The sequence below is a fragment of the Stenella coeruleoalba genome (genome assembly GCF_951394435.1).
Source record: "Stenella coeruleoalba genome assembly, contig: scaffold_91, whole genome shotgun sequence".
NCBI lineage: Eukaryota > Metazoa > Chordata > Mammalia > Artiodactyla > Delphinidae > Stenella > Stenella coeruleoalba.
Window position 1 is genome coordinate 411,026 of NW_027646130.1, and position 16,108 is coordinate 427,133.

Below are 16,108 nucleotides of genomic sequence, written 5' to 3' on the forward strand. Positions count from 1 at the left end.
AACCTCCTGTTTGGCCCAGTTTGCAATTTCTGCGGAAGATGAACAGGAATAGCGAGAACCAATGAGAGACTAGCTGGAGGTGTCTGAACGGGCAAATTTAACTCTCATTTCCCACCAGGAAGAGGAATTAACCAAAGGCTCAGCGTGCCGTGCCGGAACCAGATTAGGGCCTGAAGCCATCCTGCGGTGTTGCGGCCAGGTCACAAGAAAGCGAGTTGAAGAAAGGAGCTCAGGGGCACTGTAATTCACAAACCTGCAGAGTTATAAATGACAGCTATCGTCCAAAAATAGACTGAAGTAAGGCTGCCAAGAGGACTTGAAAGCGGGGCAGAATTGCAGGAAACCGATTTTAGGAGGTAGATTGGAATTGCATTGAAAGCATAGGAAAAGAGGCAGAACGTCCACAATGATGCACTTGACCAAAAAGGGCGTATGCGTTTTTTCCTGAATATATTCAGGAAAAAACGCATACGCCCTTTTTGGCCAACCAAGCAAACTTGCAAAGGAAATCTGCACTACAATGAAGTCTCACTTCCCCCCGGTCAAAAGGGCCATCTGAAAAAAGTGTAAAATCCAGAAAGGCAGGACAGGCCATGGAGAACTGGGAGCCTTGTTATGCTGATGGGCGGGATGTAAATTGCCAACAGACACTCGGGAGAAGTGTATGGTGTTTCCTGAAACATCTAAAAAACAAAGCAACAGAGCCTAGGGCACTTCCACTTATGGTCCTATAGCTTAGGGAAATTAAAATCAAAAAGACACAGCCACCCCAAAGTTTGGGACGACTCTATTTACAAGAACCTCGTTTACCGTACAAGTTCAATATCACAGAAAGTGAAAAATGGATAAAGAACTTGTGGTACTTACGTACAATGCAGTATCACTCAGCAATGAAACCTATGTCATCAGGCCCGTAGCAGCATAATGAGTGGATTCAGGTACGATGATTCTAACTGAAATAAGTCACACAGAAAAAGAAACATCATAAGATATCAGTAATACACGGAATGTAAAGTTGGCTACACAGGAACTGAATTACAGAACAGAACAGGGTCTCAAATTTAGAAAACCAACTTATGCTTGCTTAAGGGGAAAGGTGAGTTGGGGTGCTGCATAAAACCAGAGATTGAAATGAGCACAGATAAAGTTCCTTAAGCCAAATATGGAATAGACAAGAGCTACTCCTTGCTCAACGAAATGGACTCAACACCGCATATTAAACGCCTAAGAATGTACCTGACTAGTAAGTATCTTAAAACCTATAGATTGCTATGTCTCCGAAAGAGAATCAAGCATGTGTACAGGGGCATAAACGCAGCAGTGATAGGATTGGAGAGGTTCGGTGAGCAAATGAAGACCCTTTGAAGTCATATTGCATGGTACCCATTCCACGGGTTTCAACTACCCAGGTTTTAGGTATTCTTCCTTCAGCTAAAACATGCATGTGGAACCCAAGTATGATCAACCATGTGATCGGGAGACGTGTTCAAATATGTCTCAGTTTTCCTCCCCTGGTACTCGGGTGCAACATTCCAGACGCTTTACTAACACTCTCCCCACCTGGAGAGTCCGCGCCTTTAACCTCCTGTTTGGCCCAGTTTGCAATTTCTGCGGAAGATGAACGGGAATAGCGAGAACCAATGAGAGGCTAGCTGCAGGTGTCTGGACGGGCAAATTTAACTCTCATTTCCCACCAGGAAGAGGAATTAACCAAAGGCTCAGCATGCCGGGCCGGAACCAGATTAGGGCCTGAAGCCATCCTGCGGTGTTGCGGCCAGGTCACAAGAAAGCGAGTTGAAGAAAGGAGCTCAGGGGCACTGTAATTCACAAACCTGCAGAGTTATAAATGACAGCTATCGTCCAAAAATAGACTGAAGTAAGGCTGCCAAGAGGACTTGAAAGCGGGGCAGAATTGCAGGAAACCGATTTCAGGAGGTAGACTGGAATTGCATTGAAAGCATAGGAAAAGAGGCAGAACGTCCACAATGATGCACTTGGCCAAAAAGGGCGTATGCGTTTTTTCCTGAATATATTCAGGAAAAAACGCATACGCCCTTTTTGGCCAACCAAGCAAGCTTGCAAAGGAAATCTGCACTACAATGAAGTCTCACTTCCCCCCGGTCAAAAGGGCCATCTGAAAAAAGTGTAAAATCCAGAAAGGCAGGACAGGCCATGGAGAACTGGCAGCCTTGTTATGCTGAAGGGCGGGATGTAAATTGCCAACAAACACTTGGGAGAAGTGTATGGTGTTTCCTGAAACATCTAAAAAACAAAGCAAGAGAGCCTAGGGCACTTCCACTTATGGTCCTATAGCTTAGGGAATTTAAAATCAAAAAGACACAGCCACCCCAAAGTTTCGAACGGCTCTGTTTACAAGAACCTCGTTTACAGTACAAGTTCAACATCGCAGAAAGTGAAAAATGGATAAAAAAGTTGTGGTATTTACTTACAAAGCAATATCACTCAGCAATGAAATCTGTGTCATCAGGCCCTTAGCAGCACAATGAGTGGATTCAGGTATGATGATTCTAACTGAAATAAGTCACACAGAAAAAGAAACATCATAAGATATCAGTAATACACGGAATGTAAACTTGGCTACACAGGAACTGAATTACAGAACAGAACAGGGTCTCAAATTTAGAAAACCAACTTATGCTTGCTTAAGGGGAAAGGTGAGTTGGGGTGCTGCATAAAACCAGAGATTGAAATGAGCACAGATAAAGTTCCTTAAGCCAAATATGGAATAGACAAGAGCTACTCCTTGCTCAACGAAATGGACTCAACACCGCATATTAAACGCCTAAGAATGTACCTGACTAGTAAGTATCTTAAAACCTATGGATTGCTATGTCTCCGAAAGAGAATCAAGCATGTGTACAGGGGCATAAACGCAGCTGTGATAGGATTGGAGAGGTTCGGTGAGCAAATGAAGACCCTTTGAAGTCATATTGCATGGTACCCATTACACGGGTCTCAACTCTCCAGGTTTAAGGTATTCTTCCTTCAGCTAAAACATGCATGTGGAACCCAGAGTATGATCAACCATGTGAACGGGAGACGTGTTCAAATATGTCTCAGTTTTCCTACACTGGTACTCGGGTGCAACATTCCAGACGCTTTACTAACACTCTCCCGACTTGGAGAGTCAGTCCCTTTAACCTCCTGTTTGGCCCAGTTTGCAATTTCTGCGGAAGATGAACAGGAATAGCGAGAACCAATGAGAGACTAGCTGGAGCTGTCTGAACGGGCAAATTTAACTCTCATTTCCCACTAGGAAGAGGAATTAACCAAAGGCTCAGCGTGCCATGCCGGAACCAGATTAGGGCCTGAAGACATCCTGCGGTGTTGCGGCCAGGTCACAAGAAAGCGAGTTGAAGAAAGGAGCTCAGGGGCACTGTAATTCACAAACCTGCAGAGTTATAAATGACAGCTATCGTCCAAAAATAGACTGAAGTAAGGCTGCCAAGAGGACTTGAAAGCGGGGCAGAATTGCAGGAAACCGATTTCAGGAGGTAGATTGGAATTGCATTGAAAGCATAGGAAAAGAGGCAGAACGTCCACAATGATGCACTTGGCCAAAAAGGGCGTATGCGTTTTTTCCTGAATATATTCAGGAAAAAACGCATACGCCCTTTTTGGCCAACCAAGCAAACTTGTAAAGGAAATCTGCACTACAATGAAGTCTCACTTCCCCCCGGTCAAAAGGGCCATCTGAAAAAAGTGTAAAATCCAGAAAGGCAGGACAGGCCATGGAGAACTGGGAGCCTTGTTATGCTGATGGGCGGGATGTAAATTGCCAACAGACACTCGGGAGAAGTGTATGGTGTTTCCTGAAACATCTAAAAAACAAAGCAACAGAGCCTAGGGCACTTCCACTTATGGTCCTATAGCTTAGGGAAATTAAAATCAAAAAGACACAGCCACCCCAAAGTTTGGGACGACTCTGTTTACAAGAACCTCGTTTACCGTACAAGTTCAATATCACAGAAAGTGAAAAATGGATAAAGAACTTGTGGTACTTACGTACAATGCAGTATCACTCAGCAATGAAACCTATGTCATCAGGCCCGTAGCAGCATAATGAGTGGATTCAGGTACGATGATTCTAACTGAAATAAGTCACACAGAAAAAGAAACATCATAAGATATCAGTAATACACGGAATGTAAACTTGGCTACACAGGAACTGAATTACAGAACAGAACAGGGTCTCAAATTTAGAAAACCAACTTATGCTTGCTTAAGGGGAAAGGTGAGTTGGGGTGCTGCATAAAACCAGAGATTGAAATGAGCACAGATAAAGTTCCTTAAGCCAAATATGGAATAGACAAGAGCTACTCCTTGCTCAACAAAATGGACTCAACACCGCATATTAAACGCCTAAGAATGTACCTGACTAGTAAGTATCTTAAAACCTATAGATTGCTATGTCTCCGAAAGAGAATCAAGCATGTGTACAGGGGCATAAACGCAGCAGTGATAGGATTGGAGAGGTTCGGTGAGCAAATGAAGACCCTTTGAAGTCATATTGCATGGTACCCATTCCACGGGTCTCAACTCTCCAGGTTTAAGGTATTCTTCCTTCAGCTAAAACATGCATGTGGAACCCAGAGTATGATCAACCATGAGATCGGGAGACGTGTTCAAATATGTCTCAGTTTTCCTCCCCTGGTACTCGGGTGCAACATTTCAGACGCTTTACTAACACTCTCCCCACTTGGAGAGTCAGCGCCTTTAACCTCCTGTTTGGCCCAGTTTGCAATTTCTGCGGAAGATGAACAGGAATAGCGAGAACCAATGAGAGGCTAGCTGGAGGTGTCTGGACGGGCAAATTTAACTCTCATTTCCCACCATTAAGAGGAAATAACCAGAGGCTCAGCGTGCCGTGCCGGAACCAGATTAGGGCCTGAAGCTATCCTGCGGTGTTGCGGCCAGCTTACAAGAAAGCGAGTTGAAGAAAGGAGCTCAGGGGCACTGTAATTCACAAACCTGCAGAGTTATAAATGACAGATATCGTCCAAAAATAGACTGAAGTAAGGCTGCCAAGAGGACTTGAAAGCGGGGCAGAATTGCAGGAAACCGATTTCAGGAGGTAGACTGGAATTGCATTGAAAGCATAGGAAAAGAGGCAGAACGTCCACAATGATGCACTTGGCCAAAAAGGGCGTATGCGTTTTTTCCTGAATATATTCAGGAAAAAACGCATACGCCCTTTTTTGCCAACCAAGCAAGCTTGCAAAGGAAATCTGCACTACAATGAAGTCTCACTTCCCCCCGGTCAAAAGGGCCATCTGAAAAAAGTGTAAAATCCAGAAAGGCAGGACAGGCCATGGAGAACTGGGAGCCTTGTTATGCTGATGGGCGGGATGTAAATTGCCAACAGACACTCGGGAGAAGTGTATGGTGTTTCCTGAAACATCTAAAAAACAAAGCAACAGAGCCTAGGGCACTTCCACTTATGGTCCTATAGCTTAGGGAAATTAAAATCAAAAAGACACAGCCACCCCAAAGTTTGGGACGACTCTGTTTACAAGAACCTCGTTTACCGTACAAGTTCAATATCACAGAAAGTGAAAAATGGATAAAGAACTTGTGGTACTTACGTACAATGCAGTATCACTCAGCAATGAAACCTATGTCATCAGGCCCGTAGCAGCATAATGAGTGGATTCAGGTACGATGATTCTAACTGAAATAAGTCACACAGAAAAAGAAACATCATAAGATATCAGTAATACACGGAATGTAAACTTGGCTACACAGGAACTGAATTACAGAACAGAACAGGGTCTCAAATTTAGAAAACCAACTTATGCTTGCTTAAGGGGAAAGGTGAGTTGGGGTGCTGCATAAAACCAGAGATTGAAATGAGCACAGATAAAGTTCCTTAAGCCAAATATGGAATAGACAAGAGCTACTCCTTGCTCAACAAAATGGACTCAACACCGCATATTAAACGCCTAAGAATGTACCTGACTAGTAAGTATCTTAAAACCTATAGATTGCTATGTCTCCGAAAGAGAATCAAGCATGTGTACAGGGGCATAAACGCAGCAGTGATAGGATTGGAGAGGTTCGGTGAGCAAATGAAGACCCTTTGAAGTCATATTGCATGGTACCCATTCCACGGGTCTCAACTCTCCAGGTTTAAGGTATTCTTCCTTCAGCTAAAACATGCATGTGGAACCCAGAGTATGATCAACCATGAGATCGGGAGACGTGTTCAAATATGTCTCAGTTTTCCTCCCCTGGTACTCGGGTGCAACATTTCAGACGCTTTACTAACACTCTCCCCACTTGGAGAGTCAGCGCCTTTAACCTCCTGTTTGGCCCAGTTTGCAATTTCTGCGGAAGATGAACAGGAATAGCGAGAACCAATGAGAGGCTAGCTGGAGGTGTCTGGACGGGCAAATTTAACTCTCATTTCCCACCATTAAGAGGAAATAACCAGAGGCTCAGCGTGCCGTGCCGGAACCAGATTAGGGCCTGAAGCTATCCTGCGGTGTTGCGGCCAGCTTACAAGAAAGCGAGTTGAAGAAAGGAGCTCAGGGGCACTGTAATTCACAAACCTGCAGAGTTATAAATGACAGCTATCGTCCAAAAATAGACTGAAGTAAGGCTGCCAAGAGGACTTGAAAGCGGGGCAGAATTGCAGGAAACCGATTTCAGGAGGTAGACTGGAATTGCATTGAAAGCATAGGAAAAGAGGCAGAACGTCCACAATGATGCACTTGGCCAAAAAGGGCGTATGCGTTTTTTCCTGAATATATTCAGGAAAAAACGCATACGCCCTTTTTTGCCAACCAAGCAAGCTTGCAAAGGAAATCTGCACTACAATGAAGTCTCACTTCCCCCTGGTCAAAAGGGCCATCTGAAAAAAGTGTAAAATCCAGAAAGGCAGGACAGGCCATGGAGAACTGGGAGCCTTGTTATGCTGATGGGCGGGATGTAAATTGCCAACAACCACTCGGGAGAAGTGTATGGTGTTTCCTGAAACATCTAAAAAACAAAGCAACAGAACCTAGGGCACTTCCACTTATGGTCCTATAGCTTAGGGAAATTAAAATCAAAAAGACACAGCCACCCCAAAGTTTGGAACGGCTCTGTTTACAAGAACCTCGTTTACCGTACAAGTTCAACATCGCAGAAAGTGAAAAATGGATAAAGAAGTTGTGGTATTTACTTACAAAGCAATATCACTCAGCAATGAAATCTGTGTCATCAGGCCCTTAGCAGCACAATGAGTGGATTCAGGTATGATGATTCTAACTGAAATAAGTCACACAGAAAAAGAAACATCATAAGATATCAGTAATACACGGAATGTAAACTTGGCTACACAGGAACTGAATTACAGAACAGAACAGGGTCTAAAATTTAGAAAACCAACTTATGCTTGCTTAAGGGGAAAGGTGAGTTGGGGTGCTGCATAAAACCAGAGATTGAAATCAGCACAGATAAAGTTCCTTAAGCCAAATATGGAATAGACAAGAGCTACTCCTTGCTCAACGAAATGGACTCAACACCGCATATTAAACGCCTAAGAATGTACCTGACTAGTAAGTATCTTAAAACCTATGGATTGCTATGTCTCCGAAAGAGAATCAAGCATGTGTACAGGGGCATAAACGCAGCTGTGATAAGATTGGAGAGGTTCGGTGAGAAAATGAAGACCCTTTGAAGTCATATTGCATGGTACCCATTCCACGGCTTTCACCTACCCAGGTTTAAGGTATTCTTCCTTCAGCTAAAACATGCATGTGGAACCTAGAGTATGATCAACCATGTGATCGGGAGACGTGTTCAAATATGTCTCAGTTTTCGTACCCTGGTACTCGGGTGCAACATTCCAGACGCTTTACTAACACTCTCCCGACTTGGAGAGTCAGTCCCTTTAACCTCCTGTTTGGCCCAGTTTGCAATTTCTGCGGAAGATGAACAGGAATAGCGAGAACCAATGAGAGGCTAGCTGGAGGTGTCTGAACGGGCAAATTTAACTCTCATTTCCCACCAGGAAGAGGAATTAACCAAAGGCTCAGCGTGCCGTGCCGGAACCAGATTAGGGCCTGAAGACATCCTTCGGTGTTGCGGCCAGGTCACAAGAAAGCGAGTTGAAGAAAGGAGCTCAGGGGCACTGTAATTCACAAACCTGCAGAGTTATAAATGACAGCTATCGTCCAAAAATAGACTGAAGTAAGGCTGCCAAGAGGACTTGAAAGCGGGGCAGAATTGCAGGAAACCGATTTCAGGAGGTAGACTGGAATTACATTGAAAGCATAGGAAAAGAGGCAGAACGTCCACAATGATGCACTTGGCCAAAAAGGGCGTATGCGTTTTTTCCTGAATATATTCAGGAAAAAACGCATACGCCCTTTTCGGCCAACCAAGCAAACTTGCAAAGGAAATCTGCACTACAATGAAGTCTCACTTCCCCCCGGTCAAAAGGGCCATCTGAAAAAAGTATAAAATCCAGAAAGGCAGGACAGGCCATGGAGAACTGGGAGCCTTGTTATGCTGATGGGCGGGATGTAAATTGCCAACAGACACTCGGGAGAAGTGTATGGTGTTTCCTGAAACATCTATAAAACAAAGCAACAGAGCCTAGGGCACTTCCACTTATGGTCCTATAGCTTAGGGAAATTAAAATCAAAAAGACACAGCCACCCCAAAGTTTGGGACGCCTCTGTTTACAAGAACCTCGTTTACCGTACAAGTTCAATATCACAGAAAGTGAAAAATGGATAAAGAACTTGTGGTACTTACGTACAATGCAGTATCACTCAGCAATGAAATCTATGTCATCAGGCCTGTAGCAGCATAATGACTGGATTCAGGTACGATGATTCTAACTGAAATAAGTCACACAGAAAAAGAAACATCATAAGATATCACTAATACACAGATTGTAAACTTGGATACACAGGAACTGAATTACAGAACAGAACAGGTTCTCAAATTTAGAAAACCAACTTATGCTTGCTTAAGGGGAAAGGTGAGTTGGGGTGCTGCATAAAACCAGAGATTGAAATGAGCACAGATAAAGTTCCTTAAGCCAAATATGGAATAGACAAGAGCTACTCCTTGCTCAAAGAAATGGACTCAACACCGCATATTAAACGCCTAAGAATGTACCTGACTAGTAAGTATCTTAAAACCTATAGATTGCTATGTCTCCGAAAGAGAATCAAGCATGTGTACAGGGGCATAAACGCAGCAGTGATAGGATTGGAGAGGTTCGGTGAGCAAATGAAGACCCTTTGAAGTCATATTGCAAGGTACCCATTCCACGGGTTTCAACTACCCAGGTTTTAGGTATTCTTCCTTCAGCTAAAACATGCATGTGGAACCCAGAGTATGATCAACCATGAGATCGGGAGACGTGTTCAAATATGTCTCAGTTTTCCTCCCCTGGTACTCGGGTGCAACATTCCAGACGCTTTACTAACACTCTCCCCACTTGGAGAGTCAGCGCCTTTAACATCCTGTTTGGCCCAGTTTGCAATTTCTGCGGAAGATGAACAGGAATAGCGAGAACCAATGAGAGACTAGCTGGAGGGGTCTGGACGGGCAAATTTAACTCTCATTTCCCACCAGGAAGAGGAAATAACCAGAGGCTCAGCGTGCCGTGCCGGAACCAGATTAGGGCCTGAAGCTATCCTGCGGTGTTGCGGCCAGCTCAAAAGAAAGCGAGTTGAACAAAGGAGCTCAGGGGCACTGTAATTCACAAACCTGCAGAGTTATAAATGACAGCTATCGTCCAAAAATATACTGAAGTAAGGCTGCCAAGAGGACTTGAAAGCGGGGCAGAATTGCAGGAAACCGATTTCAGGAGGTAGACTGGAATTGCATTGAAAGCATAGGAAAAGAGGCAGAACGTCCACAATGATGCACTTGGCCAAAAAGGGCATATGCGTTTTTTCCTGAATATATTCAGGAAAAAACGCATACGCCCTTTTTGGCCAACCAAGCAAGCTTGCAAAGGAAATCTGCACTACAATGAAGCCTCACTTCCCCCCGGTCAAAAGGGCCATCTGAAAAAAGTGTAAAATCCAGAAAGGCAGGACAGGCCATGGAGAACTGGGAGCCTTGTTATGCTGATGGGCGGGATGTAAATTGCCAACAACCACTCGGGAGAAGTGTATGGTGTTTCCTGAAACATCTAAAAAACAAAGCAACAGAACCTAGGGCACTTCCACTTATGGTCCTATAGCTTAGGGAAATTAAAATCAAAAAGACACAGCCACCCCAAAGTTTGGAACGGCTCTGTTTACAAGAACCTCGTTTACCGTACAAGTTCAACATCGCAGAAAGTGAAAAATGGATAAAGAAGTTGTGGTATTTACTTACAAAGCAATATCACTCAGCAATGAAATCTGTGTCATCAGGCCCTTAGCAGCACAATGAGTGGATTCAGGTATGATGATTCTAACTGAAATAAGTCACACAGAAAAAGAAACATCATAAGATATCAGTAATACACGGAATGTAAACTTGGCTACACAGGAACTGAATTACAGAACAGAACAGGGTCTCAAATTTAGAAAACCAACTTATGCTTGCTTAAGGGGAAAGGTGAGTTGGGGTGCTGCATAAAACGAGAGATTGAAATGAGCACAGATAAAGTTCCTTAAGCCAAATATGGAATAGACAAGAGCTACTCCTTGCTCAACGAAATGGACTCAACACCGCATATTAAACGCCTAAGAATGTACCTGACTAGTAAGTATCTTAAAACCTATGGATTGCTATGTCTCCGTAAGAGAATCAAGCATGTGTACAGGGGCATAAACGCAGCTGTGATAGGATTGGAGAGGTTCGGTGAGAAAATGAAGACCCTTTGAAGTCATATTGCATGGTACCCATTCCACGGGTTTCACCTACCCAGGTTTAAGGTATTCTTCCTTCAGCTAAAACATGAATGTGGAACCTAGAGTATGATCAACCATGTGATCGGGAGACGTGTTCAAATATGTCTCAGTTTTCGTACCCTGCTACTCGGGTGCAACATTCCAGACGCTTTACTAACATTCTACCGACTTGGAGAGTCAGTCCCTTTAACCTCCTGTTTGGCCCAGTTTGCAATTTCTGCGGAAGATGAACAGGAATAACGAGAACCAATGAGAGAATAGCTGGAGGTGTCTGAACGGGCAAATTTAACTCTCATTTCCCACCAGGAAGAGGAATTAACCAAAGGCTCAGCGTGCCGTGCCGGAACCAGATTAGGGCCTGAAGCCATCCTGCGGTGTTGCGGCCAGGTCACAAGAAAGCGAGTTGAAGAAAGGAGCTCAGGGGCACTGTAATTCACAAACCTGCAGAGTTATAAATGACAGCTATCGTCCAAAAATAGACTGAAGTAAGGCTGCCAAGAGGACTTGAAAGCGGGGCAGAATTGCAGGAAACCGATTTCAAGAGGTAGACTGGAATTGCATTGAAAGCATAGGAAAAGAGGCAGAACGTCCACAATGATGCACTTGGCCAAAAAGGGCGTATGCGTTTTTTCCTGAACATATTCAGGAAAAAACGCATACGCCCCTTTTGGCCAACCAAGCAAACTTGCAAAGGAAATCTGCACTACAATGAAGTCTCACTTCCCCCCGGTCAAAAGGGCCATCTGAAAAAAGTGTAAAATCCAGAAAGGCAGGACAGGCCATGGAGAACTGGGAGCCTTGTTATGCTGATGGGCGGGATGTAAATTGCCAACAGACACTCGGGAGAAGTGTATGGTGTTTCCTGAAACATCTAAAAAACAAAGCAACAGAGCCTAGGGCACTTCCACTTATGGTCCTATAGCTTAGGGAAATTAAAATCAAAAAGACACAGCCACCCCAAAGTTTGGGACGCCTCTGTTTACAAGAACCTCGTTTACCGTACAAGTTCAACATCGCAGAAAGTGAAAAATGGATAAAGAAGTTGTGGTATTTACTTACAAAGCAATATCACTCAGCAATGAAATCTATGTCATCAGGCCCTTAGCAGCACAATGAGTGGATTCAGGTACGATGATTCTAACTGAAATAAGTCACACAGAAAAAGAAACATCATAAGATATCAGTAATACACGGAATGTAAACTTGGCTACACAGGAACTGAATTACAGAACAGAACAGGGTCTCAAATTTAGAAAACCAAGTTATGCTTGCTTAAGGGTAAAGGTGAGTGGGGGTGCTGCATAAAACCAGAGATTGAAATGAGCACAGATAAAGTTCCTTAAGCCAAATATGGAATAGACAAGAGCTACTCCTTGCTCAACGAATTGGACTCAACACCGCATATTAAACGCCTAAGAATGTACCTGACTAGTAAGTATCTTAAAACCTAGGGATTGCTATGTCTCCGAAAGAGAATCAAGCATGTGTACAGGGGCATAAACGCAGCAGTGATAGGATTGGAGAGGTTCGGTGAGCAAATGAAGACCCTTTGAAGTCATATTGCATGGTACCCATTCCACGGGTTTCAACTACCCAGGTTTAAGGTATTCTTCCTTCAGCTAAAACATGCATGTGGAACCCAGAGTATGATCAACCATGTGAACGGGAGACGTGTTCAAATATGTCTCAGTTTTCCTCACCTGGTACTCGGGTGCAACATTCCAGATGCTTTACTAACACTCTCCCGACTTGGAGAGTCAGTCCCTTTAACCTCCTGTTTGGCCCAGTTTGCAATTTCTGTGGAAGATGAACAGGAATAGCGAGAACCAATGAGAGACTAGCTGGAGGTGTCTGAACGGGCAAATTTAACTCTCATTTCCCACCAGGAAGAGGAATTAACCAAAGGCTCAGCGTGCCGTGCCGGAACCAGATTAGGGCATGAAGCCATCCTGCGGTGTTGCGGCCAGGTCACAAGAAAGCGAGTTGAAGAAAGGAGCTCAGGGGCACTGTAATTCACAAACCTGCAGAGTTATAAATGACAGCTATCGTCCAAAAATAGACTGAAGTAAGGCTGCCAAGAGGACTTGAAAGCGGGGCAGAATTGCAGGAAACCGATTTCAGGAGGTAGACTGGAATTGCATTGAAAGCATAGGAAAAGAGGCAGAACGTCCACAATGATGCACTTGGCCAAAAAGGGCGTATGCGTTTTTTCCTGAATATATTTTTCCTGAATATATTCAGGAAAAAACGCATACGCCCTTTTTGGCCAACCAAGCAAGCTTGCAAAGGAAATCTGCACTACAATGAAGTCTCACTTCCCCCCGGTCAAAAGGGCCATCTGAAAAAAGTGTAAAATCCAGAAAGGCAGGACAGGCCATGGAGAACTGGGAGCCTTGTTATGCTGATGGGCGGGATGTAAATTGCCAACAACCACTTGGGAGAAGTGTATGGTGTTTCCTGAAACATCTAAAAAACAAAGCAACAGAGCCTAGGGCACTTCCACTTATGGTCCTATAGCTTAGGGAAATTAAAATGAAAAAGACACAGCCACCCCAAAGTTTGGAACGGCTCTGTTTACAAGAACCTCGTTTACAGTACAAGTTCAACATCGCAGAAAGTGAAAAATGGATAAAGAAGTTGAGGTATTTACTTAAAAAGCAATATCACTCAGCAATGAAATCTGTGTCATCAGGCCCTTAGCAGCACAATGAGTGGATTCAGGTATGATGATTCTAACTGAAATAAGTCACACAGAAAAAGAAACATCATAAGATATCAGTAATACACGGAATGTAAACTTGGCTACACAGGAACTGAATTACAGAATAGAACAGGGTCTCAAATTTAGAAAACCAACTTATGCTTGCTGAAGGGTAAAGGTGAGTTGGGGTGCTGCATAAAACCAGAGATTGAAATGAGCACAGATAAAGTTCTTTAAGCCAAATATGGAATAGACAAGAGCTACTCCTTGCTCAACGAAATGGACTCAACACCCCATATTAAACACCTAAGAATGTACCTGACTAGTAAGTATCTTAAAACCTATGGATTGCTATGTCTCCAAAAGAGAATCAAGCGTGTGTACAGGGGAATAAACGCAGCAGTGATAGGATTGGAGAGGTTCAGTGAGCAAATGAAGACCCTTTGAAGTCATATTGCATGGTACCCATTCCACGGGTCTCAACTCTCCATGTTTAAGGTATTCTTCCTTCAGCTAAAACATGCATGTGGAACCCAGAGTATGATCAACCATGTGAACGGGAGACGTGTTCAAATATGTCTCAGTTTTCCTCCCCTGGTACTCGGGTGCAACATTCCAGACGCTTTACTAACACTCTCCCGACTTGGAGAGTCAGTCCCTTTAACCTCCTGTTTGGCCCAGTTTGCAATTTCTGCGGAAGATGAACAGGAATAGCGAGAACCAATGAGAGGCTAGCTGGAGTTGTCTGGACGGGCAAATTTAACTCTCATTTCCCACCAGGAAGAGGAAATAACCAAAGGCTCAGCGTGCCGTACCGGAACCAGATTAGGGCCTGAAGCCATCCTGCGGTGTTGCGGCCAGCTCAAAAGAAAGCGAGTTGAAGAAAGGAGCCCAGGGGCACTGTAATTCACAAACCTGCAGAGTTATAAATGACAGTTATCGTCCAAAAATACACTGAAGTAAGGCTGCCAAGAGGACTTGAAAGCGGGGCAGAATTGCAGGAAACCGATTTCAGGAGGTAGACTGGAATTGCATTGAAAGCATAGGAAAAGAGGCAGAACGTCCACAATGATGCACTTGGCCAAAAAGGGCGTATGCGTTTTTTCCTGAATATATTCAGGAAAAAACGCATACGCCCTTTTTGGCCAACCAAGCAAGCTTGCAAAGGAAATCTGCACTACAATGAAGTCTCACTTCCCCCCGGTCAAAAGGGCCATCTGAAAAAAGTGTAAAATCCAGAAAGGCAGGACAGGCCATGGAGAACTGGGAGCCTTGTTATGCTGATGGGCGGGATGTAAATTGCCAAGAGACACTCGGGAGAAGTGTATGGTGTTTCCTGAAACATCTAAAAAACAAAGCAACAGAGCCTAGGGCACTGCCACTTATGGTCCTATAGCTTAGGGAAATTAAAATCAAAAAGACACAGCCACCCCAAAGTTTGGAACGGCTCTGTTTACAAGAACCTCGTTTACCGTACAAGTTCAACATCGCAGAAAGTGAAAAATGGATAAAGAAGTTGTGGTATTTACTTACAAAGCAATATCACTCAGCAATGAAATCTATGTCATCAGGCCCTTAGCATCACAATGAGTGGATTCAGGTATGATGATTCTAACTGAAATAAGTCACACAGAAAAAGAAACATCATAAGATATCAGTAATACACGGAATGTAAACTTGGCTACACAGGAACTGAATTACAGAACAGAACAGGTTCTCAAATTTAGAAAACCAACTTATGCTTGCTTAAGGGGAAAGGTGAGTTGGGGTGCTGCATAAAACCAGAGATTGAAATGAGCACAGATAAAGTTCCTTAAGCCAAATATGGAATAGACAAGAGCTACTCCTTGCTCAACGAAATGGACTCAATACCGCATATTAAACGCCTAAGAATGTACCTGACTAGTAAGTATCGTAAAACCTATGGATTGCTATGTCTCCAAAAGAGAATCAAGCATGTGAACAGGGGCATAAACGCAGCAGTGATAGGATTGCAGAGGTTCGGTGAGCAAATGAAGACCCTTTGAAGTCATATTGCATGGTACCCATTACACGGGTCTCAACTCTCCAGGTTTAAGGTATTCTTCCTTCAGCTAAAACATGCATGTGGAACCCAAGTATGATCAACCATGTGAACGGGAGACGTGTTCAAATATGTCTCAGTTTTCCTCCCCTGGTACTCGGGTGCAACATTCCAGACTCTTTACTAACACTCTCCCCACTTGGAGAGTCAGCGCCTTTAACCTCCTGTTTGGCCCAGTTTGCAATTTCTGCGGAAGATGAACAGGAATAGCGAGAACCAATGAGAGGCTAGCTGGAGGTGTCTGGACGGGCAAATTTAACTCTCATTTCCCACCAGGAACAGGAAATAACCAAAGGCTCAGCGTGCCGTACCGGAACCAGATTAGGGCCTGAAGCCATCCTGCGGTGTTGCGGCCAGCTCAAAAGAAAGCGAGTTGAACAAAGGAGCTCAGGGGCACTGTAATTCACAAACCTGCAGAGTTATAAATGACAGCTATCGTCCAAAAATATACTG

The 16,108-nt window shown here is 43.9% G+C and overlaps 1 long non-coding RNA gene across 7 annotated transcripts in view; it reads right to left on the reverse strand.

Moving 5' to 3' along the window:
* LOC307181310 overlaps positions 1 to 16,108 on the reverse strand; it is an 843,792-nt gene that overhangs the window by 386,003 nt on the left and 441,681 nt on the right. For all 7 annotated transcript variants that reach the window (XR_013826402.1, XR_013826403.1, XR_013826404.1 and 4 more), the window contains one exon: positions 13,522 to 13,603. This is a non-coding gene — a long non-coding RNA (uncharacterized lncRNA). The remainder of the gene's footprint in view (positions 1 to 13,521; positions 13,604 to 16,108) is intronic.